The sequence below is a fragment of the Ixodes scapularis genome, unplaced genomic scaffold, assembly GCF_016920785.2.
Source record: "Ixodes scapularis isolate PalLabHiFi unplaced genomic scaffold, ASM1692078v2 PGA_scaffold2__306_contigs__length_199485367, whole genome shotgun sequence".
Classification (NCBI taxonomy): Eukaryota; Metazoa; Arthropoda; class Arachnida; order Ixodida; family Ixodidae; genus Ixodes; species Ixodes scapularis.
The window spans coordinates 157,076,881-157,103,030 of record NW_024609857.1 but is presented as its reverse complement, the minus strand read 5'-3'; the positions used below and the strand labels follow the sequence as shown (position 1 = coordinate 157,103,030).

Here is a 26,150-nt window from a genome sequence, read left to right as displayed (position 1 = left end):
GTCAATTCTAGCAATGCTTTGAAAAACGCTCAAACAAAACAAAAAAAAAAAAAAAAACGTTTGTAAACTTTGCATACATGATAAGCTCGGGATATCTTGGAATTGCTGTAATGTAATTTATGCACAGTAAGAAAACTAGGGGTCCTAAGATGGAGTCTTGTGGGACGCAGTATTTCCTTTCCAATGCACTCGAAGCCATGCTGTTGACTTTAACAAATCAAATGTGATTATCAAGGTAATCTTCTATCAAAGCCAGTTCTACTCCGCGTATTGCAGTTTTTTAAAAAAAAATTATATCATGTCTTATAGTGTCAAATGCTTTTCTGAAATTTTGAAAAAGGTATCATAATATATATAATCCGTTTTCAATATTGTGTAGTATTGTGTCTTTTTTTTCTACATGTGCCTGCTCCGTAGATTTGCCTTTTTTGAAACCCATACTGAGATTTGTTAAATACTTGGTGATATCAAGGAGCGGCCAGGTTCTGTAAATCGACCGCGAAATTCGGTTTCTTAACCTATCGCGTTCCAATTTTGTACAGCGTTGGCCACAGGTGGTGCATTTTTTCTATAAAATTCGCAAAGAGCGAGCTTACCTGCGGAAAAAGTAAAAAAGAAAAAGGCTTAACTCCTACGGAAACGCAGCGAAGACACCGGTCTTCAAACCATAGGGCACCCTATGGTTTGAAGACCGGTGGCTTCGCTGCGTTTCCACGGGAGTTAAGCCTTTTTTGATTTTTACTTTTTCCTCAGGTAAGCTCGCTCTTTGCGAATTTTATTGAAAAAAATGCACCACTTGTGGCCAACGCTGTACAAAATCGGAACGCGATAGGTTAAGAAACCGATTTTTGCGGTCGATTTAAAGAGCCTAGCCGCTCCTTGAATCACCCGATATATTATATTTTGTAAGAAATTGATGTTTCCTGCGCTGCATAACCCCTTCAAATAATTTAGAAAATATCGGCAAGACGGAAAAATTAAAACAAACGGCCGTCTGAATAAACAACGAATAGAAACAAGGCAACTTGAGTAAACAAAATAAGTTATTACTTGAGGAAGGTGTTGAACCATAAGCAACACTTTTTAACATTCTCTTCAGAATGCCATCAATTCTGGCGTGCCGTGGTCGAGAACAGTTAAAAAAATAAAGTGACACCATACGTAAGGACACTATACGCCTAAGAGTGCACGAGTATTTTTCTACCTGCAAGCGGAAGGAAGACGTTTAGGTTATAGAGCTAACAAGACACACTTCTTAGACGTTTTGGAAAAAAGAGAAGTGCGTAGTCCAAGACAGGTCAGAAGCAAAGTAAATTCCTAGATACTTGACAGGAGAAACATATCGAACAGGGGTGCAACAGCATGATACGCAATTTGAGTTGTGCAAAAATAAAGGCGGAAACAATTTGATTGCCTTCCACGGGCTACGGAAACCTACCAGCTTTGTTTTAGAGGTGTTTACACTTGTTCTGTTATTTCTAAACCAATTTAAGAGAGTAATGTCATTTTTCTGCAGAACTGAGAATTTTGAAAGTGCTTGGACTTGGGTTTGGGCTAGTCGGTTGTACATTGACAGACGTGCTGCGCTGCGAAATTCTGCAGAACAAACGCGTGACCAAAAATTGAAAGGAAAATGAATTACATTGAGATGAGGAGAAACACAACGAACACGAATGGGCGCAGACTAACAACTGTTTATTCTTTTCTTTTTTCTCCTTTTTAATGCATAAGTTTCCCCATGCGTGAGTTTGGAAAATAACGAAAGCTATGAAATAATAATAAATGTCTTCATGAAGATGTGTCGACTTTCGATTTTTGTGGTGTTTTTTTCCTTTTCTGATAAACGTTCGGTTTTTGTGGTGTGGGAGGGGACCTTGAGGCTGGTGCTAGTGTTTGCCTCGTTATGCTGTGTAGTGTCTCAGCAGTTCAATTTCCTTTTCGTTCAGTGCAATGGATGGATCGCTGACACACGTGCCGTGCTTCCCTGATGCCATGTGGAAGGCTTCTATGATTTCGCGCTTGTTTCTATTTTTCCATCTGTTCATGACTGATGTATTTCCAAATAGCGCTTCGCAGCTGCATCTTGCGCAATGCGCTGCTAAGTTTCCAGGTGCTCGCAATTGCCCACATGCATATTTATGTTCTCTGAGTCTGTCATTTAAGCACCTCCCCGTCTGCCCGATGTATGAGTTTCCGCAGGTCAATGTTATTTTGTAGACGACCCCTTCTACGCATTCTACGAACTTGCTTTTGTGCTTTACCCAACACGACGATTGACCCGATGTGTCGCCTTCCTCTATGTTAACCTTTTTGCACAGTCCTTTTAGCCTAAAGGGGTAGGGAAACGAAATTTCAGCGCTCATTTTTTAGCTTTAATGTGCTGCATGTTGCACCCTAACCTCAAAAACACCAGTCTTCCGTTGAAAAGCACAAGAAAACTAATTTTAAAGTAAATAAACGATCTTTCAATGTGCACCTGGTGGAAGCATGCCGAGCCTATTTAGGAGGTTGTCTAGCAACGTTGTGGAATCTGGTACGTAGTCGTGACGTAGCAGATTCCTTCGGAGCAGCGCCGCTCTTTGGCGTTTCAACGTTTTCCTTCTTAGCTTTCCTCCTGAACTCACAAATCGCGCATTGTACCAAACGGTCCAAGAAGACAGAAAGGAAGGACTCCCTTTTTTCTCGGACCCTCGTTCGTGCAACCGGAAACAGCCATTCTCCCCCTAGAAGATTAGCCCGTCGCTCAAAACTCGAACAAAAGTTGCTTTCCCCACCCCGTTCAGCACCAAGCTGACAGTGTTGTGGAAGCTACGTGCTCCTTGGGCCAGCCACACGCTCGTCACCCCACGGGTACTCTGAACGGCTCGGTTGTAACGCGCTGACGCTACTGACAGCACCACAACGCTGACAACGCCACCAAGGACAAAGCTGATAATCACGCTAGCCTTGCTACGTCATGAATGCGGGGAATCTTTTCTTTCTGTTTTTGTTTGCGCCGAATATCCCATGACGCATCGCGCTCTCCGTTCGCTTCTCTTCGAGCGCTTGCTCGAGTGCACCGTTTGGAACGAAAAATATAGCCAATCGTTCAAAATACAAACGTGCGATTATCACTTACGGTTATTATCCGTCATGCTTGACTCATTTCCGAACAAAATCGGAATATTTCAATTTTTGTTTCCGTACCCCTTTAAAGGGGGCGGATAGGGCCACTTTGACCTCGTGCGTTTCGACGATCTTTTTCAGTCGGTGCGACAATTTATGAATGTATGGCATCACTACCAGTGGTTTTTTGACCGGGTCCTTTTCTTTGGTTTTGTGATTGCCGCTGAGTGATGCTATACATTTTTCTGCCACAGGTATGAGCAGGGGTTCTGGGTAGCCGCTTGCTTGTAGTCGGGTGATTTGCCTTTGTAGGCCTTCTGACATTCTGTGGTGGCAAGCTTTCTTTATGGCCTGCCATACGCACCCAGAGGCGACGCTCCTCTTCACCAACTTGGTGTGCCCTGAGTCGTACGGCAGTATGCCTTTTGCCCCTCTTGTCTTGCACATCCAGCATGTATGCTTTTCTCCAAATGCCATTTCAATGTCTAAGAATTGCATCCTGCGTCTCTCCGGTGGTTCAAATGTGAATTCTAGGAACCTTTGCACTTTCTTGAACTTCTGCTTGACCTTTTCGCACGCGAGGTCTAACATTTTGTTCATCGGGAAACATACCAGAAACTCGTCCATGTATCTAAAGCATCTTGTAACTCCGATCTCCTGGAAAAATGGCACTAGAGCTCTGTTGCCTCTTGCAAGGTATATGTCGCATAAGGCTGGTGCAATGCACGAACCTATGCAAATGGCCTCTTTTTGTGTGTAAACACTTCCTTCATACATGACGTGCAGGGAGCTCAAGTATGTGCGGAGGAGATCGAGGAACTCTCATCCTCGTCGCCAGTGTAATTTTGGCCAAGTACAGGAGCCGAGGTGTATGAAGACAACAGCAGTCCAGTGTGATGCGCACGCAGTGTTCCACAAACGCGGGCCAAATCGTTCCTGCTTCTGTAGAGAGCGCGTGAGGGGCCGGCACGCAAAACGCGCTGGGCTCGCGCTTCTAACATTCTAGCATTATCGGCCGTCGGGTTTGTGCGATGGCCGATAATCATGATGTTGATTATGGCTGCGCCCAAGCGCCACCTAGACACTGTCACACTCCTCCCCTCTCCGGACGCACCAGCTGATGTTCTGCCGATGTTCATGGTGAGAAACGCACCACGGTTTTTTTTAGTCTTGTGCTCCTCCTTGGTAGTCGGGTGCTAGGGGTAGCCATGTCTTGAGACGTAGCTTGGGCAGGAGCGGCCAAGGCAGGCTGTGAGTCCACCACAGGAAACCTTTGAATCGGTACAGCCTCGACAGGGGAAGTGGCCTGATGTGCTGCTTCTTGTTGATGCTGCGGTTAGAGCAAGATCAGGATATTCACATTCCTGGTGATCTGGTGTTTCAGTGGCTTGAGCGAGATCCGGACGCAGGTGTTCTTGGTGACGCCTCCAACACCGGCCATCTGGTAGTGTCACGTCTATGATCTGGTCGCTCGGCGTCTCAATCACTGTTGCCGGGACCCATGGCGGACCCGGAAGAAAGTTGCGCGCATAAACTACATCTCCTATCTGGGCACGTGGTACCAGCCGAGCGCTCTTGTCATGCGCCATCTTCTGCCTAAGCTGCCTTTCTGACACTGATGACCTCATGTCTGGATGCAGCAACATCAGCGCTGTCTTCAACCTGCGTCCCATAAGCAGTTCTGCTGGTGTAGATCCTGTGGTCTCGTGCGGTGTAGTCCTGTAGTTCAACATATTGCGGGCCAGCTGACAGGTGAAGTTACCGCTGGCGGCTTTCTTCAGCTAGGACTTAATGGTTTGGACTGCACGCTCCGCAGCAGCTCCATTCGATGCTGGGCGATAGGGCGGTGTTAGAACGTGCCTTATGCCATTCTTTTGTTGGAAGTTCCTAAAAGTGCCGCTAACAAATGCTGGCCCGTTGTCGGATACGATAAGGTCCGGCAGCCCGTGACTTGCGAACATGAGTCGTAAGCAAGGAATTGTGGCTTCTGCTGACGGCGTAGACAGTGCAAAAACCTCGATCCATTTCGAGTAGGCATCGACCACGATAAGCAAGTACCGGTTGTTAAGTGGTCCTGCGAAGTCGATATGCAGCTGAGACCAAGGCTTCTCTGGAAACGGCCATGGCATCATTGGTACTGGCCGCGCGACACGTTGGTTCTCTTGGCATACACGGCGCCCTTGTACTGTCGCAGTAATATCATCGTCCAAAGATGTCCACCAGACATGGCTACGTGCCACGGCCTTCATTTTAGCGATACCTGGGTGGCCTTCATGCAGAAGTCGCAGCACATCTGGTTGAAAGACTCTGGGAATGATTACCCTCGACCCCAAGGGTACGCAACTTTCTTGTACACTCAGCTGAGTTGCTCGGCCTGCGTACGGTCTCAACTCTGGGTCGTGCAGCTCAGCTCCAGACCACAACGCATCTCGAAGCCTCGCCAAGGTCGGGTCCTTTGATGTAGCCTCGGCCACAACAGACGCAAGTGACACCTTGGGATAAGCGTTCTCAAGCATGAGCACCTCGGCTGGCCGCTCGATGAGGTGCGCAGGAACAGGCAGTGGCAAACGGCTGAGGGCGTCTGCGTTTGCTATGCTTGTACCAGGCCTGTATGGCAACTTATAGCGGTATGCAGACAGCATCAGCGCCCAACGCAGGACACGCGGCGAACAGGTCTCGGCCACAGGCTTGTCCGCAGCAAGCAGTCCCAGCAAAGGCTTGTGATCTGTGACAGCTTCAAAGTCACGTCCCCAGAGGTATTGCCGAAATTTGGTCACGCCAAATATGAGGGCCAGGGCTTCCTTATCGAGCTGGTTGTAGTTGCACTCAGCTAGTAAGAGAGTTCGAGAAGCAAACGCAATCGGCCGCTCAGCGCCTGAATCTTCACGATGAGCTAGCACAGCCCCAGCTCCGTACGGTGATGCATCACAGATGAGCAGGACCGCTTTCTTTGTGTCATAATGCACCAGCACCGCGGCAGAGAGCAGCAACTCCTTGCTCTTACGGAAATCTTCTTCTTGCTCAGCACCCCAAGACCATGGCGCCTTTGCCGCCAGGAGACGATTCAATTGGTGCAGCACACTGGACAAGTTTGGCAGGAATGGCCGGTAAAAATTAGCAAGTCCCAGATAGCTTTGCAATACCTTGACATCCGTAGGCCTCGGTGCTTTCAGGACAGCCTCAGTTTTCTCCGGGTTTGGTTGGAAACCCGCTGAGGTGACGATATGGCCTAAATATTCAACCTTGGGAATCAAGAAAGCGCACTTGTCTAGCTTAAGCTTCAGCCCAGTTCCTGCAGACGATTTAGTACCTTTTCTATGTTCTGCAGGTGATCTTGGTCATTTTCGCGAGTCACAATGATGTCGTCGAAATACACGACGACGTGCTTGAGGTCCTGCAACAGGTTGTCTATTTTACGCTGGAAAATCGATGGTGCCGAGGTCACACCGAATGGCAGGCGCGTGTATTGGTAAAGACCGCGAGGAGTATTGATGGTCACCAATTTCGAAGATTCTTCATCCAGCGCAACTTGTAGGTAGGCACCCTTCAAGTCCAGCTTGCTGAACTTCTTGCTCCCACTCAGCTTGGCAAACAGGTCTTCTACCCGAGGAATCGGGTACTTCTCAGGCACAGTCACAGTATTTACCGTCACATTGAAATCCCCACAGATGCGAATCTGTTCACTCCGCTTCAGGACCGGAACAATAGGCGCGGCCCATACCGATGTCCTCACGGTACGCAAGACTCCCTCCCGTTCCATACGCTGCAGCTCCTCGTCAATCTTGTCGAGCATCGCGAACGGGACTGGCCGAGGCTTGAAAAATCTTGGCCTGGCGTCGTCTTTTATAGTTATCCTTGCAGCCACGCCCTTGAAAGTTCCTAGGCCATCATTGAAAACACTCGAGTACTTAGCGATGACATCTTGAACAAACGTCACTACGTTTATTTCTTTTGCCCCACGCAACTCAATGCCGAGACCCTTCATCCACCCCCGCTTAAGTAGGGACGGACAGGCACCCGACACGAAGTACAGAATGTCCTGGCACCGGTGGTCTCCAAGCTGTACGGTTGCAGCGAAGCTTCCGCGCACAGGAGATAGTTCACCCGAGTAGCTCTTCATCATGACGCTCGACCGGTCGAGCCGGAACGGCGAAAATTGTTGGCGAAGTGTTTCCTCCGACACGATGAACACGCTGGCCCCCGTGTCAAGTTCCATCAGTAACGGAATCCCGTTCACCGAAACTTCCACCCGGAACGGCTGGCCATCGACTGCAGGGGCCCCCAGTTGCCACATCTCGTAGACCTCCGGCGGCGAGACATTCCTCACGCTTTCGCCCACGGCGTGGACCGATCGTTGTGGCATGGTTGGCGGCGCTCGGCCACCGAAGCTCGCATTCTCCTTGCAAACTCGTGAAAGATTGCTCTTGCACCGACATTTGTGACAGATGCTACTTGCGTGACGACACTGGGTGGCGAAGTTCTCGTCCCCGCAGCGAAAACAGGAAATGGCGCCAGTCCTTTGTTTCCATTTCGATGCAGCAGCAGCAGTAGAGGTGGTAGAAGCATCATGTGACACTGCGTTTTGCAGTGTCACATGAACACACAGTCACATGGACACACAGTCTACAGAATACACGCGTTTGTTTTGTAGAACTTCGCAGCGCAGCACATCTATCAATTTGAAAGTGCGATTTCTTTTACTGAACGTGACGAAATAAATCCTCCCATTCTTAATCACATAAACACTACGTGCATTGTTTTAACACTTTTATAACATTTGACACTGGAAATCTTTCAGAAATTATAGTGTGTGTAAAAGCCGCAACTTATGTGGAAGGACGAGCACCTCAAGATTTTGGTAAGCACGATACGAACAAAATACATATTTACATGTTGCGATAATACATTTAGGCCTATAAAGTTAATCTAAAGTATATATGTCGTTTCGGAAGTCAGTGACTGCATCCCCTCGGCCCGCCCCCCCTTCCACCCCCCACCCCCCCTTCAACCCCCCACCCACTTCCTCATATAGCGGGCAAGTTCGTTTGCTTTTTGTGCACCTCGTGCGTTTGTTTGCTCCCAAAACACGTCCACGTGCTTTTGTTTCCCTCCAACCTATACCAATGACGATATGCGCTTGGCTGCCTTGACATCGGCGTTCCTTGCGTTTTCTCTACGTTGCCTTTTGGTTGGCGTGCTCCTCGTCGCATTTCGATGCGACATGCGCTGAAGAAGCATCTTGGAACGCTTGTTTGCCGTCTTAAAGTCACATGCTCCCCCCATTTGGTCTGGGATGTGAACTACCCGTCATTTGACTTTAAATCGGCAAAGAGCGAAGGCTACTGTTCCACTGAGCTAATCAAAGTGACAGAAGCAAAACACGCGACATCTCTTTCCAAGGAAACAGGCGCTCCTTCCAAGGGAACGAAAGCAGTTTTATTAAAGGAGAGATATTAACTTCCCCCTTAGCAGAAAAATCTTTTTTGTGTCCCAGATGTCGTGTTTCACCCCCTAGAAGATTAGCCCATCACTTAAAATTCGTACAAAAATGGCTTTCTAATTTCCCCGCCCGTGACTTTGACAGCACTTCCTGTAACTATGGTGAAATTGAGTGTTTCCCTCCGACATGTTGCTTGGTGCACTGGTACTGTATCCTTCGCCCTTTGCCACGTTACAGTGGGACGGAGCATAGCTGACAACGGAAAGCCTAAACAGACACACTGTTAAAACAATTGGTCTCTGTGCCTATTGTCAGTACAACCTCAAGAGTCTAAGGATGTGGCCAAGTTAACGAAACAAGATCCAAAATAAACCGCAAGGAGTGGTTAGCGCTAAACCACACAGATGATAGTTTCCTATAATATCGTACCCGGAAGGCGTCTTCGACTCTTGTGTAAAAGGGTTGATAATTGCTTTCCTTCATAATTGTTTTCTTGTATCTTCTCTCTTCTCCCTACGTCTGCGCTAATACCGTTCAGATGTTCGACTGCTGTGTTTTCTGCGTTCCAAAAATTTGTCCCTCGGTTTCTTCTTATGACGACTTTGCTGCAATAAAGTCAACCTTTTCATTATCACTACTTCCACAATGTAGAGAGATATTTCGTAGGTGCTCGCTTCATACGATATATCGTAACAATTCCACGCTTAATGAAAGACTATTAACAACAGCTTCTTACTTTTCAACGCGCGTCAATCACAGTCATAAAGGTGATATCCCGTTCCGTAGCACAAACTATTTTTACGAGTTTTTCCTTCCCAACACTTCATGAATGTGGAATCAGCTTTTTCGAGCCATCGTCGAAACTCCCGGCAACACAAGTTTTCGAACTCTCATTACATTTTTGAAGAGCACTAACTACCGTATATTATTTACAAAATATTTCTTTCGTCTTTTTTCCTGCGTGTTTTTGTGTAACCCCCTTTCCCCGTAATATCTTTGGCCCAAATAGAAACCAAATAAATAAATAAATAAATAAATAAAAATAAATGCAAGGGTCAAGCTTTCGCCGGTCTCTGACATGGTGGTGTCGCAGCAGGGGCAGTAGATGTGGCAGGTGCTTGTTCCGAGGCAGGTCGGTCTCCAGCTTGACAGTTCATGGAAACTTCGGCAGCAATGACTTGCGACGCCATCACGGCAGTGGCACCGGCCTTCTCTTGAATCGCTATATTAGACAACATGACAAGAACGTCCAACCTTTGGGTCGGCATCTGTTGTCACATCTGGACCCCTTTCGATGCATAAACGAAGTATGATGCTAAACACAAGAGTCGGAGACCCCTTCCCTGCACCGTATGTACCTATAGTTGATGACAGGTTAATGAAGCTCTTCCCACTTCTTTCCACTGCAGCGGAGCGACTGCTGGAGAGGAAGTCGCTTCCTCTCCAGCCTTCGCTTTGCTAAAGTGAGAAGAGGTGGGACGAGCTTCCCGGAACTTTCAACCTGTCAGAAATAGTAAAGTGCTCGACGCAGTTTCCTGGTTTTTTATGTTTTCTTACCACGGAGCTGTTAAGGAATAGTTTCTCCAGGATCGTGTCCGGTACCAAACAAATGTCGACAGCCATGGTCGACACAACACTCTGGTTGCCGCCGTCGCTCATAGATCGCGACAACCTTTCCAGCCTCGGCAACCGGACAACTAGTTGCAGCCGTCGCTTATAGATGGCGGCAACATTCCTTCGGAGGAAGAAGAGCGGGAACGGAACGAGCGCCGATGTACGCAGCAGCGCGAATGGTTTCGCAACCGCCGCGAGAGGCCGCTATCGCCTAAAGTTCCACTGCGTCGAGCGCTTCAGATTCCCTTGCGAAAGACGAGCAGATCGCTCTCCTGGAAAGCCACCGCCGAGAACATAAGCTACAGGTCCACTGCTCCTCCTTCTTCACCAGTGTGGAAATGCTGAAACTTTTAATTTTATTTTATAGCAGTGTTTTCACCTTGTACCATATTTACAGGCACCACAACGTATATAAATTCGATTTACATAATATTCTTACCAATAATTATAAAACAAATAATAATACGAAAAGAACAATATTATAACCAATTTTGCCACAAAACGCCTGTATGTCGATGAACTTTATGCGGATAACATTATTCCACGTTACACTTTTTTTTTAAATCTGCAGATAAGCTGGAGCATCACAAAATGTTGCTGGGAGTCCAAATCCTATACGATGATTCGTTTCTACACAGCAGAGTGAAATGTTCGGAAAAAACAAACATATATCTTTTAGCACTGTTACGAGCTGTGAGTAGTTTTGAGACTCGTATTATTTTTTTTTTTTGAATCCGGGTGGTAGGATGGGTAATTTTTCGAACCAAAATTATATGCGGAACATTTTTGTTAACTTAGTCCACACTGACTTAGATATTTTCTGTTTACAGGCTCAACTAAGGTTTGCAAATATAAAGGATCCTGTCATTGATCTAGTATTGACCAGAATAAGCCATGTGAGTATGCTGCCTTGTTGAGTATAAATATGTTTTTCGAACATCAAATAAGTAACAAATGCTAGGGATCTTGGAGTGCTGAGGGTGTGGTTTGGTAGGAAATACTTAAACATAAATGAGTTGTTCCGCCTATTTTGTTTCTTAAGGCACCACCTGCGTCTCTATGGACATCATATTAAGTCTAAAATATTTTCCTCCGTTTTTAACGCAAGACTCCAACAACGTACAAACAAAAACTGGACAGACGAGGACGGCGTTCGCGTCCGTGACTGTCGTGTCGTCCGTTTGTCAATTTTGGCCGCTTTGCGCTCAAGAAACCAAGAAAAATGTTTTATTAACATGCTATCCTGCTTCTACTTATGCTCAACTTATTTCCGCTAAATCATGAAATAACCCAGTGTTTTTTGTCATCACTGATAAATTTATAGTAATCATATAAAATAACAAATAACTATTTTTTCAAGGTTTCATTTGCAACTTGGAACCCTTTTAGTGGATACAAACTGAAATTAATTGTTAGAATAATAATACGAATTCAAATTCCAATTCTTTATTTATTTCTCACTGTTGGGTAAAGAGAGACAAAGAAAAAGCTACCCTTTCGTTGCTGGACCAGCCTCTCCTGCCCCACAGCATCAGAGAGGGACACCATGTACATATACGCAATATTTTATCAATAATACTCACGACACAAACAAATAAACAACAGGTGGTAGGGAGGATGACGGTAAACGATTGACCCAGATTCTCAAGATTCACAACTCCCACGGACACACTCTTACCGAAAAAAAGGACTGCTACACTATCGTCGCAAAATTGACTCATAATGTAGTCTCAGAATTAACATACTTATTTGAGGATACATCTCAGTACTGCACTATGAAGACTTTGAATTACTCTAAGAATATTGCGGAGGAGGCGAGTATTGATGTTAAATTAGCAAAAAGGACCTTTTTTTTATATTATTGCTCACTCCATCTGGTCAGCAGAACATGAATGCATCTAGGGCAGTCGATTGGGATCTTGAAGAGATGGACAAGCCAGTCTACACGGCAAACGTTAAGGAATTAGAAATGCTATGATAAACGCAGTTCTTCAAAGATAAAGAAAATCACGCGTAAACTTTATTACGCATAGTCTGTAAACCAGTTCAGTTATGTATCGTAATCTAGTTACAAAATAATCATCATTAATGTTCCAAATAATTTGCAAGACACATAGCAGTTTTATTTGACTTCTCCTCATCTTCGTTTTACTTCATCGTCGTTTTTTTCTAGCTTAGCTCTTGGAGCTTTCCACGTGCCGGGGCTTTTGTCCTCATCCTTCTTGGGGTGATATGGAACTGCGTTTGTAAGAGCAGTCATTTCCGTGGTGTCGTTTAGCCCTTAGTATATTGCAGGTTCTTTAGAAATCATTATTGCCTGCAAGTTTCGATTACGATGTAGGGACCGGGAAAGGTGGTCTCAGACAGTAATACGCCTTGTTGTAGTAGATCCGGGTAGAATTTTTGGGGCTGCATATTGGTGTCGTGTGTCGATTTCTTCTTACTGTAGATGAAGATATTTCTTGTTGTGGAAGCAGTTTATATTTTTCAGTTAGGGTGGTGATGCGGGCTAGTTGGTTCATGTTTATTGGATTTGACACAGCGGACAAGAAACGAAGACAAAGTAGAAGGATGTACGCAGGACAAGAACTTTAACTGAAGCTATTGTCCTGTGTACAGTTTCTTTTCAATAAAAGCTTCAACTAAAGCTTTTATTGAAAAGAAACACCAAAGTAGACAACGTCATTTCGCACCATCATGACCAATTCAGCAAGTTTCGAGATAACATATCTCTTTGCTATGTAAAATGACCGATTTTCGGTTTGCTCATTGCCCAGTTCCTTCTTTTTTTGATCGCGTAGGCCCTTAAAATTTCTGTAGGCATCTGATCTCTCCCCTTCCAGCAATTGTGACCTGCTGGAAGTCGGGCTGGTATCCACAATCTGCGCAATGAAGCGGCAAGTGCGCCCCGGCTGCCGACCGCAAAGACCAAACATGTTCACGCAATCTTTCATTTATACATCGGCTCGTTTGGCCAACGTATACCTTGCCGCACGTCAGCGGAATCTTATACACGACGCTCATCGTACATTCCACATATTTGTTCCTATGTTTGACTGTGCAAATGCGCTTAGATCTAGTCTTGTTAACAACTATTGGGCACCATTGAGCGAGTTTGTTAGGTGCAGAAAACACCATAGGCACGCCGTATCACTGGGCCACTTTTTTTTGATGGTTGGATATTGGATAAAGGTAGGGAGTAAATAGTGGACTGTTGCTTGACCTATCTTTTTTACTTTGTGGTTAGATTGTGGGATATTCGATAAACGTAGGGAATGAATAACGGTTTCCTGCTCGGCCTATCTTTTTTACTCTGTGGCCATCCCCTCACTTTCTTAAGAAGCAACTCTGCAACAGGTACCAATAACGATGTGGGGAATCCGGCGGCAACCAGTCACTCCATCTGCCGGCCGAAACTGGCATGCATTACATGGTGGCACAATTTTTCTAAAGCTGCATGCCGGCAAGATGAAGCAATGCTTCTTTATATGAGTTTAGAATGAGAGGAGTCGGAAGGGAGAGACCCTTCTTCGATCGTGGGTTATACGACCAACAGACGTGATTGCTTGGGAATTCTAACCGGAGGTCTAGAAATTGCGAAAAAAACGACCATCCCGAAGCTCGTGCGTGAATCTAAGCCCCTCGTAGCACCATGCGAAAATATCCAAACCCGCCGTGACAGTTCTTTCCTTCGAAACAGACACACGCCCTCTTATAACAACCAGGCAGTTGTCTACATATCGAAAGACTTAGCATACTAAATGCTGGAAGCGCCGCAAAAAAAAAGCGGTAGAGCTTGAAGGTGTTCTAATGGCATTGAGCCCCGATGTGGAAATTATAACGAAAACTTGGCTGGACAGTCAAACACCTGATAATAATGTTTTTTTCCTATGGTTTCAAAGTATTCCGATGGGATCGCAGTTCAAGGGGGGGAGGAGTCGTTCTTTTGATCAAGGACATCACTCCATGCCCGTCTATTGAGCACGGCATGACTGTGAAATGGCCTGGGCTTCTATACGTTTTGGTTGTTTGTACGAACAGCATACAGATGTCCTAAGGCGAGATTGATGTTGTACAGAGTTTGTTCGAGTTTCTTCAAATTAAACCAAGCAATTTTCACGTATAATAATGGCTGGTGATTTTAATTTGCCAGATATAAATTGGAATTGCGTGATGCCCAATGGTATATGCAATCAGTCTAGGCTTCTTGTTGATACTGCTTTTAGTAATAATTTAAGCAAAGAGGTCAAGTATCGTACACGTTTGTCAAATGGTAGGGAATACTTACTTGAACTCGTGTTTTTATATGAGGTGGTTACCAGTAGTATTCTTGACGAATCAAACGCACATGGCATATCTGACCATGATCTGCACCGCAGCATACGCACTATGAAACTGAAGCAAAGTCGTATCGTGATTTCAACAGGGCGAATGATATAGATATTATTTACTTCTTAGAAGTAGCTCTAGACAGATTTCTTGTGTTGTACCATGCGAACCCCGACTCAGTTGATACGCTTTGGCTCTTTTTTTAAGCACGTCGTTTTTACATGTGTTGATAAGGTTATTCCAGAGCGACCGGTGAAAAGGAAGAGGCGCAATCTATGTTTGACGCGCAATATTTTACATTTAGAACATGAGGTAAACCGAGTGCAAACGTTCCAACCAGGTTTAAAAGTTATGCTTTCTCCTTTTCGCCAAGAGCTACGCACCCTTGTGCGTACATCTAAATATTGGTACTTTAATGACAGGATGCAGAACTTTCTAAAAGAAAATCCAAGAAAGTTTTGGACTTCTTTGAAAAAAAAAAGTGTGATGATTAAGGAGCTTAATCATAGCGGGCGTACGCTTTTTGATAAAGCGAGCATCGCATGCGAGCTTAATTATTTTTTCTCTTTTGTCTTCGCTGTTAATAACTCTATGTTCACTTTATTCAATTATGGCAGTTATGAAATCAGTGACTCTATGGCCTCTACAAAAGATAGTTTTAACATTCTTTTGCAATTAGACGATAGAAAGTAGAGTGTCCCAGATAAAATTCCTAACGCTTTCTTGCGAAGGTGCGCTGAATGGTATTCCAAATTTCTTTACGTGATTTGCTCTTGCAGTTTCAAAATTTGTGACGCGCCCCAAGGTTGGAAAGTAGCCATAGTTGTCCATATATATAAATGTGAAGAGAAAAAAAGTGTTTGCAATTACAGACTAGTGTCATTGTTGAGTAGATGTGGTACATAGAGGAAGTAGTCTTAAACGTCGGGGGGGGGGGGGTGTCACGTGACTTCGGAGAGGGGGGTCACGTGACCTCGTGGAGGCGGGACCTGGGGGTCACGTGACCTTGGGTGTCACGTGGGGGTCACCTCAAGGTCACGTGACCCCCAAGGTGACCCCCACGTGACCTCAGGGGGTCATGTGACCTTGGGGGTCACGTGACCTGGAGGGGTCACGTGACCTGGAGGGGTCACGTGACCTTGGGGGTCACGTGACCTTCAGGAATCACGTGGGGGTCACCTTGGGGTCACGTGACCTTGAGATGGCCTTGGGAGGGGTCACGTGACCTCAGGGGTTCACGTGACCTTGGGGGTCACGTCACCTGGAGGGGTCACGTGACCTTGGGGAGGAGACCACGTGACCTCGGGGGTCACGTGACCTCAGATGGGTCACGTGACCTTCAGGGGGTCACGTGGGGTCATCTTGGGACCATGTGACCTTGAAATGACCCTGGGAGGGGTCACGTAACCTTGGGGGTCACGTGACCTTGGGATGACCTTGGTTACGCCGACGCCGACGGCGACGCCGACGCCGCTCAAGCCGGGAACGGGCCCCTAAGAGCTGCGCTCTAAAATGTTATGGTCGAATTCCGGGTAGCTGGATATTGTCGGGTGATGAGTGCCCTCGCAAGCATCACCCGACGGCAGCCAGCTACCCGGAAGTCTATCATAAAATTGTTTATTCGTCAAGAAGCCTGTAATCAAGACCACCACCGCCGTGCATCAAGCGAGCCGTCAAAAATTCGAACATAGAACTGTTTACCCCTGCAAGCAACATGTAAACACCAACTATAATCCATCGTCAACAAGCCCGAAACACCACCCATCAAGAAAACCACGCAAAATTTGACTCTACATGAATTAACCAGTCAAAAAGCAAGTGGAAACAACAACCTGCAAATCCAGGAGCCCGCCGACAAAAGAAGAGAAGACAACGGAGGAGAACTGGGGGGAAGGGAGTTAAATTTTAATAATTGTTTGTTTCAGCAAACCATGTACAGGGGAAGAAACATTAGACGAGGCTTTCATTAGTGTGTACATAATATTGTAAATTTGAGAAGTGTTATAAATTATGTATTTAGTGTATGTATTTTGGTCATAGTGGTTCCATGCGCACTAGTATATCTACTATCATATTTAATCAATGCTTTAAACACATGCGTGCGTGTTACAAACTATATAGGCTTTAATTTTTATTTGGTACAGCGGCCGCATGCGCGGTTTCTTCCGGGGATATATATATATATATATACCCTACCGAAAAATCCGGTATAACTTTTCACTATCCGGATTATGGAACCGGAAATTTGTTTCTGGAAACCCGAAATCCAGATTGCAGACAAAGGAATAATTTCTGAAAACGTAAATTCCAGATAGAATCCGGATAGAATCCAGATAGATTTCCGGTTTGATAATCCGGATAGCGAAAAGTTATACCGGATTTTTCAGTAGGGTATACATATATATATATATATATATATATATATATATATATATATATATATTCCTTGGATTCAATAAACGTCGCTGGTGAGTCTGGGCCGGATCGCTTGGCTGTGGTCGCGCTGAACAGTAGATCTGCGGGAAGGGATTTTTCAATTACTTTTCAATACAGAGGGGCAGTACTATTTTGTTTTTGGTTTAATGTTGTTTTTTTTAAATATTTTTTTATGTATTTTGTACTTTATATATTTTGCCCGTTCTCCTGTTGACGTTTTAACCATTTTAAAATGGCGACCTTCGGAAGTAACTTTTGATATACCTAAAAAAATCACCGCTTGAGCTTCCTTTTCCGTTCCGCCGTAGTTTCCATAGCTAATGGAGATAGTATAGGTTGGTAATAGTAGTATACAGAGGCACTTAGCTGACACTTGGGAGCGCGTTCAAGATTTTCTAATAGAGGACGGCCCATGTCCAATAGTTTGAAGCGTCGATGCAAAGTTCTCGCACTCACCAAACCAAACAAACCGAGTAAATGTTTGAGTCAGTGCGGTTAAGCATGTTTTTGTGGTATTGTTTTAATAATTTTTGGAAATGTCTAGAAAGCCTCCTAAAACAAGCGCGAAGAGCGTGTAGACCATATAGCTTTGTGTGATAATCCACGCCAGGCACGCTGCCGGAGTCAAGGTCAGGGACAACATTCCAAATCGAGGACGTTGACCGCACTGACTGGCCCAGTCAGGCATCGCCTTCGTTGTCTGCTGATTTACCACCGTGGTGGCGCCCTCGTGTGTACAACGGAAGATATCACACCCCTTCCACCCCTAATACTGAAAGTTAGTGGAAACCAAGAGATATAAGAAAAGGTTCGTGAAAATGAATCAAAGTGATTACGGAGAGTAGCGCTGCACAGGCCGACGCACCCTGGTGCCCCGACGGGGAGGTGTGGTGATAGTCGTTTGACGAGGAGACGCTGTGCTTTCTGCAGCCCTTGGCTGCTGTTGTTCATCAGCTGGAACCTCTGGGCAGGTGAGTTCAGGCGTATGACAGGAGAGGTCAGGTGCCAGAACAAGGTCTGCCGTTTTGGACATGTCAGGACCAGTGCATGGAATGTCAGGGTCCTTCTCAATGTCTGCAGCTGTTCCAGCATGTCTACTGTGGTCAACTTGCGGCAACCGGTTCGCCTGCCGGAGATGATCATGGTGGCGCGTTCACTGTCGCCCGTCAGCCAGCTGGAGGTCCGATGAATATGTTCCTTGGGTGGTGACCACAGCCGGCATCCATGCAGGGCCTGGACGAAAGTTCTTGGTGAATACTTGATCACCAGGCTGTGCTTGAATCCGAGATTTCGTTGTTTTGTCACATCTGATTTTCTGCTGAAGCTGCTTCTGCTGCACCGTGATCCTCAGGTCAGGTCGAAGCAGGTCCATCGCAGTCTTCATTTTTCGCCCCAGCAGCAACTCGGCGGGGCTGCAACCCGTGACCTCATGTGGCGTCGATCTGTAAGTGATCAACATGCGCGCAATTTGTGTACGAAGGTCCCCTGGTCCAGCCTTCTGCAACTTCCTTTTTGCAGTCTGAACTGCACGCTCTGCAGCGCCATTACACGCTGGGTGGTACGGTGGTACCAGTATTCGTCTCACTCCATTCTTCTTCAAAAATGTGGCATACATGTCGCTCAAAAACGCTGGACCATTGTCTGACACCACAACGTCCGGAAAACCCTGGTTTGCAAACATGGCTCGCAGACACGTGATGGTGGCCTCCGCAGACGGAGTTGAAACCAGAAACACCTCAATCCACTTGGAAAAGGCATCAACTGCAATAAAAAAATAAGTGTTGCGGTAAGGCCCTGCGTAGTCGACATAAACTCTCGACCAGGGTCTGTCTGGGAACGGCCATGGCATGACGGGTATTGGCCGTGATGCTCGCTGCTGCTCCTGACACGTGGGACACTCTTGCACAGTTGCAACAATATCATCGTCTATTTTAGGCCACCACACGTGTCTCCGCGCTACAGTTTTCATCTTGGATATCCCTGGATGACTTTCGTGACGAAGCCTCAGGACGTCGCGTTGGAGAGGTGCAGGAACCAATACGCGTTGAAGTAGTCCACATAGAGGAAGTAGTCTTAAAAGCTGGCAGGGCAATGAATTTTATCCAACGTAACTTAAAATGCTCACAACCTAACTTAAAGACAACTGCTTATTTAACATGTGTTAGACCCATTTTAGAGTATGCATGTGCTGTCTGGGATCCAGCCCAAAAAACGTTGATAGATAAGCTGGAGAAAATACAAAACAGGGCGGCTAGGTTTGTTCTTGGACGATACGGGAGGAAAGAAAGTTGTACAGAAATGAAAAAAATGTTAAACTGGGAACCACTTTCCGTACGTCGGGAAAAACTGCGACTAAAATTTTTATACTCAATAGTTAAAAATAAAACGGGAATAAATAGCGAGACTTACTTAAAAGAACCCTATTATGTTTCTAGTCGTAATGATCATAGTCTTAAAATTAGAGAGTACCGCGCTAGGACATGCATGTTTGCAAACTCCTTTTTTGTACGAACAATTGCACAGTGGAATCGGCTGTCTGAAGAGCAAGTGTGCTGTTTCAATGAAGACGTGTTCTTTTCATCCTTGTAACCCCCCCTGCTGTAACGCCCTCGGGCACTGCGGGGTAATCATTGAATAAAGAATAAAATAAAGAAAAATAAAGGTTGTCGGACACTTCATATTTAAGCACATCGTAACTTTCCTAGAATCTGAATCTTTCTTTGTAGATTATCAACACGGCTTCCGACAAGGTTTTTTGACAGTGACACAGCTTCTTTATTCGGTCCACCCTTTTGGTTCAGTGATTGATAACAACGGTCAAGTCGACAGTGTCTTCTTAGATTTTGCGAAGGCGTGTGGCAGGGTTTCGCATCGCAAATTCTGCATAAAATGAAGCAAGTGTTAAGAAATGCTCATCTACTGAGGTGCATAGACTCGTACCTTACGAATCGTAAACAGTTTGTGTGTGTAGGCAATGCAGAATCAATAGAGTTACCTGTGCATTCCGGAGTGCCCCAGGGCTGGGTACTCGAACCGTTGCTCTTTCTGTTTTTGATCTATGACCTGCGATTTGATAAGCCCTCAATACAAAGCCGTTTTTTTGCTTATGATTGCGTACTGTTTTTTAAGATATCTTGTCCATCTAACCAGGAATGTTTAGAAAAAAAGTATTCAAGTGTTTTCATTATGGTGTCAAAAATCGCAAATGGATCTGAATGTCAAGAAATGTATGCAGATGTCAGTTACACTGAAGAAAGTGCCTCTTTTTTGTGATACTATTTATTCAAATGCCTTAGAAGTAGTTAATGAGTACAAGTATCTGGTTGTTACTTTTACATCCAGCTTAAGCTTGGCTATTCATATTGAGCAGATTATCACAAAAGCGTCAAGCAAACTGAGGTCGCTACATAGGAAAATGCGTCACTGTACTTCTGCGGCAAAGCTGACGGCTCATAAATCGCTGATTCGTCCTTTGCTTAAATATGCTGGCATTGTACCCACATTCACAGTCGCTTATTGATCAGTTGGAAGGCCTTCAAAACATCTCTTAGATTTATTTATAACTCATACGCCAAAGATTCATACTTGACACCGTTGTAAACTGCCTCCGGAGTATCATGTCGAAGGAAAGCAAAGTGTTTGAAATTTTCGCATAATATAACTCCTAATAAAGCTGGTTTAAATTTTGATGATTATTTTCAGTATAACATGAGTAGTGATACAAGGCAGAAGCACGACAATTTGCTCACTGAGCTCCGTTGTAGAAAAGATTTTTTGAATTCTCCTTTTTTCCTCTTTCTGTTTATGAGTGGAGTGACTTGTCCTCAAGTGGTGACGGCGATCTCTTCTACCCTTTTATTTCAAGTGCAGTTGATGAACCTTTCTTTGTCGCCAATGACTAAGCTACTTGTTAATTGTTGTTGTGTTCATTCGACTCATTGATTGTTTCTGATGTCTTATCTTGCCTTGGCCCTCAAAAGTTGGCCTGCAGTATTCTCAAATAAAAATAAAGAAAAGCTCGCTCATCATATATTTGGCCGCAGATAACCAAGTCGCATTTGGCTAAGAAAAGTGTCACATAATTTTTTCGACGTTATTATGCTGGTAAAGCCAAGAAAGTGATTGGCAAGTAGCCATGGCCACTCTCGTCATGCAGCAGTCTGTGGACTACATCACAATATACTTGTGCGGCAGTTGTTTTGGTGCACAACGGCTACTTTAAGTTTGCACTTGCCTTCACTTGTCAACCCTGGAAACATTGTGATGTATTGTTTGATGTGACGTACATTCAGCTAGCTTGGTGCAGCTTGATGCGACGTACGTTCAGCCAGCGTATTTGTTTCTAGATAACAAGGAGCAGGAAATCAAAGATTCATTATTTTTCTTCGGGCGCTTTTTTTTGGGACTTCAATTAGTACGAGAGGCTTGACCATAATATAAATCAATGACCTTTCTATTGCGGAATACCCCTCCTTCCATCAACATGAATGTACTGGCGTCGTGGCTGCCAGCCTTGGCAGCCTTGACGTGACTGCATTTCTGAGTGGCGATGAGAAATGTTTGGTTATTCTTTTTTTTTCTCAATTCTTTTTGATTTCTGCAAAAGCAAAATAAATGATTAAAAAACAACGTCAGAGTATTTAGGCGTCATCCTCGTGTCTTTTTGAGGTCGATACTTTGCCTATTTCGTTGCCTCCCATGGCAAGTACGCACATAAATGGCGACATATTCCTTTATGGTATTTCAGGTGAACGTTCTCGTCAACTTCTATTAAGTCGTCCAAAATCCGTCGTGTTCTTCACATCCAGGGCTGTTGTGATAGGGTTGAAGGACGGCAACCTGGTACATAAGATTTGCAATTCCGTGTACTGGAAGCCTTTTCAAATACCATTGCTTCCAATGAGTGTATCCTTTGAGATATGGAATCGGGAGAGAGAATATTAATCGCGAGGCGTGTCTTCCGGTTGATGTGTGATGTAAGATGAGAGCTGTTGAACCTCCCTGGCCCACCTGGCCGATCGTCTCTTCGATTGAGTCCAGTTAAAGGGGTGAGGGAGAATATGATCGTTTGTGAAAAGTTTAAAATGACGAGGGTGGAGTGTTGGGCGAGTTAATTATTCCTAATGGTTTAAAAGCACAACGGGATAACGGACTATGTCTGTGTCTTTCGGGCGGTGCTTGATTACAGGCTTCTTGAACGAATAAAAAAGTGAAAGCCGTTTACAAATCCCTGTAACGCCGAATTGGAGCGCAGCTCTCGAGGAGGAGGAGGGAAGGGTACTGAGGAGAGGGTAGACCCCTCCTCCTTCTCCTCCTCCTCCCCTCATTCTTTAATATGCTTTGGGGGGGTCACGTGACCTCGGGGGGGGGGTGTCACGTGACTTCGGAGAGGGGGGTCACGTGACCTCGTGGAGGCGGGACCTGGGGGTCACGTGACCTTGGGTGTCACGTGGGGGTCACCTCAAGGTCACGTGACCCCCAAGGTGACCCCCACGTGACCTCAGGGGGTCATGTGACCTTGGGGGTCACGTGACCTGGAGGGGTCACGTGACCTTGGGGGTCACGTGACCTTCAGGAATCACGTGGGGGTCACCTTGGGGTCACGTGACCTTGAGATGGCCTTGGGAGGGGTCACGTGACCTCAGGGGTTCACGTGACCTTGGGGGTCACGTCACCTGGAGGGGTCACGTGACCTTGGGGAGGAGACCACGTGACCTCGGGGGTCACGTGACCTCAGATGGGTCACGTGACCTTCAGGGGGTCACGTGGGGTCATCTTGGGGCCATGTGACCTTGAAATGACCCTGTGAGGGGTCACGTAACCTTGGGGGTCACGTGACCTTGGGATGACCTTGGTTACGCCGACGCCGACGGCGACGCCGACGCCGCTCAAGCCGGGAACGGGCCCCTAAGAGCTGCGCTCTAAAATGTTATGGTCGAATTCCGGGTAGCTGGATATTGTCGGGTGATGAGTGCCCTCGCAAGCATCACCCGACGGCAGCCAGCTACCCGGAAGTCTATCATAAAATTGTTTATTCGTCAAGAAGCCTGTAATCAAGACCACCACCGCCGTGCATCAAGCGAGCCGTCAAAAATTCGAACATAGAACTGTTTACCCCTGCAAGCAACATGTAAACACCAACTATAATCCATCGTCAACAAGCCCGAAACACCACCCATCAAGAAAACCACGCAAAATTTGACTCTACATGAATTAACCAGTCAAAAAGCAAGTGGAAACAACAACCTGCAAATCCAGGAGCCCGCCGACAAAAGAAGAGAAGACAACGGAGGAGAACTGGGGGGAAGGGAGTTAAATTTTAATAATTGTTTGTTTCAGCAAACCATGTACAGGGGAAGAAACATTAGACGAGGCTTTCATTAGTGTGTACATAATATTGTAAATTTGAGAAGTGTTATAAATTATGTATTTAGTGTATGTATTTTGGTCATAGTGGTTCCATGCGCACTAGTATATCTACTATCATATTTAATCAATGCTTTAAACACATGCGTGCGTGTTACAAACTATATAGGCTTTAATTTTTATTAGAGCGCAGCTCTTAGGGGCCCGTTCCCGGCTTGAGCGGCGTCGCCGTCGGCGTCGCCGTCGCCGTCGCCGTCGGCGTCGGCGTAACCGCAACCCTCGTAACCCTCGTGAGGGTTACGAGGGTTAATCTCATGAGGGTTACCCTCACGAGGATCACGAGGGCCACGAGGGTTACTTACCCTCGTAACCCTCACGAGGGTTACGAGGGTTAGTTACCCTCAAAAGGGTTACCTTCACGAGGGTTACCCTCACGAGGGTTACTTACCCTTGTAACCCTCACGAGGGTTAGTAACCCTCGTGAGGGTAACCCTCGTGAAGGTAACCCTTTCGAGGGTTACGAGGGTTAGTAACCCTCGTGAGGGTAACCTTCACGAGGGTTACCCTCACGAGGGTCACGAGGGTTATGAGAGTTACCCTCACGAGGGTTACTCACCCTCGTAACCCTCACGAGGGTTACGAGGGTTAGTTACCCTCACGAGGGTCACGAGGGTTATGAGAGTTACCCTTACGAGGGTCACGAGAGTTACCCTCACGAGGGTCACGAGGGTTATGAGAGTTACCCTCACGAGGGTTACCCTCACGAGGGTCACGAGGGTTATGAGAGTTACCCTCACGAGGGTTACTCACCCTCGTAACCCTCACGAGGGTTACGAGGGTTAGTTACCCTCACGAGGGTCACGAGGGTTATGAGAGTTACCCTTACGAGGGTCACGAGAGTTGCCCTCACAAGGGTTACTAGGGTTACCCTCACGAGGGTCACGATGGTTACCCAGGTCGTGACCCCCCTGGGGTCACGTGACCTGGAGATACCCCCCGAGGTCACGTGACCCCCCGTTGACGTCATAGGCACTCATGACGTCGTCAGTGACGTCACTGATGACGTCACCGGCATCCGCATCGTCATCGTCATCATCACTGATGACGTCATTAGTGACGTCACTGATGACGTCACCGGCATCCGCATCGTCATCATCATCACTGATGGCGTCATCAGTGACGCTACTGATGACGTCATCGGTATCGTCACGTGGCCCATGGTCACGTGACCCCCCGACGTCACGTGACGCCCCAAGGTCACGTGACTCCCACAAGGTCACGTGACCGCCCCCCCCCGAGGTCACTTCACCCACCCCCCAGTACCCTTCCCTCCTCCTCCTCAAGAGCTGCGCTCTAATTCGGCGTTACAGGGAGTTGTAAACGGCTTTCATTTTTGGTACAGCGGCCGCATGCGCGGTTTCTTCCGGGGATATATATATATATATATATACCCTACCGAAAAATCCGGTATAACTTTTCACTATCCGGATTATGGAACCGGAAATTTGTTTCTGGAAACCCGAAATTCAGATTGCAGACAAAGGAATAATTTCTGAAAACGTAAATTCCAGATAGAATCCGGATAGAATCCAGATAGATTTCCGGTTTGATAATCCGGATAGCGAAAAGTTATACCGGATTTTTCAGTAGGGTATATATATATATATATATATATATATATATATATATATATATATATATATATATATATATATATATATATATATTCCTTGGATTCAATAAACGTCGCTGGTGAGTCTGGGCCGGATCGCTTGGCTGTGGTCGCGCTGAACAGTAGATCTGCGGGAAGGGATTTTTCAATTACTTTTCTATACAGAGGGGCAGTACTATTTTGTTTTTGGTTTAATGTTGTTTTTTTTAAATATTTTTTTATGTATTTTGTACTTTATATATTTTTCCCGTTCTCCTGTTGACGTTTTAACCATTTTAAAATGGCGACCTTCGGAAGTAACTTTTGATATACCTAAAAAAATCACCGCTTGAGCTTCCTTTTCCGTTCCGCCGTAGTTTCCATAGCTAATGGAGATAGTATAGGTTGGTAATAGTAGTATACAGAGGCACTTAGCTGACACTTGGGAGCGCGTTCAAGATTTTCTAATAGAGGACGGCCCATGTCCAATAGTTTGAAGCGTCGATGCAAAGTTCTCGCACTCACCAAACCAAACAAACCGAGTAAATGTTTGAGTCAGTGCGGTTAAGCATGTTTTTGTGGTATTGTTTTAATAATTTTTGGAAATGTCTAGAAAGCCTCCTAAAACAAGCGCGAAGAGCGTGTAGACCATATAGCTTTGTGTGATAATCCACGCCAGGCACGCTGCCGGAGTCAAGGTCAGGGACAACATTCCAAATCGAGGACGTAGACCGCACTGACTGGCCCAGTCAGGCATCGCCTTCGTTGTCTGCTGATTTACCACCGTGGTGGCGCCCTCGTGTGTACAACGGAAGATATCACACCCCTTCCACCCCTAATAATGAAAGTTAGTGGAAACCAAGAGATATAAGAAAAGGTTCGTGAAAATGAATCAAAGTGATTACGGAGAGTAGCGCTGCACAGGCCGACGCACCCTGGTGCCCCGACGGGGAGGTGTGGTGATAGTCGTTTGACGAGGAGACGCTGTGCTTTCTGCAGCCCTTGGCTGCTGTTGTTCATCAGCTGGAACCTCTGGGCAGGTGAGTTCAGGCGTATGACAGGAGAGGTCAGGTGCCAGAACAAGGTCTGCCGTTTTGGACATGTCAGGACCAGTGCGTGGAATGTCAGGGTCCTTCTCAATGTCTGCAGCTGTTCCAGCATGTCTACTGTGGTCAACTTGCGGCAACCGGTTCGCCTGCCGGAGATGAT

General features: G+C 46.0%; 1 pseudogene; it reads left to right on the top strand.

Annotated features, from left to right (window-relative positions):
• LOC115314772 overlaps positions 1-26,150 on the top strand; it is a 163,538-nt pseudogene that overhangs the window by 31,391 nt on the left and 105,997 nt on the right.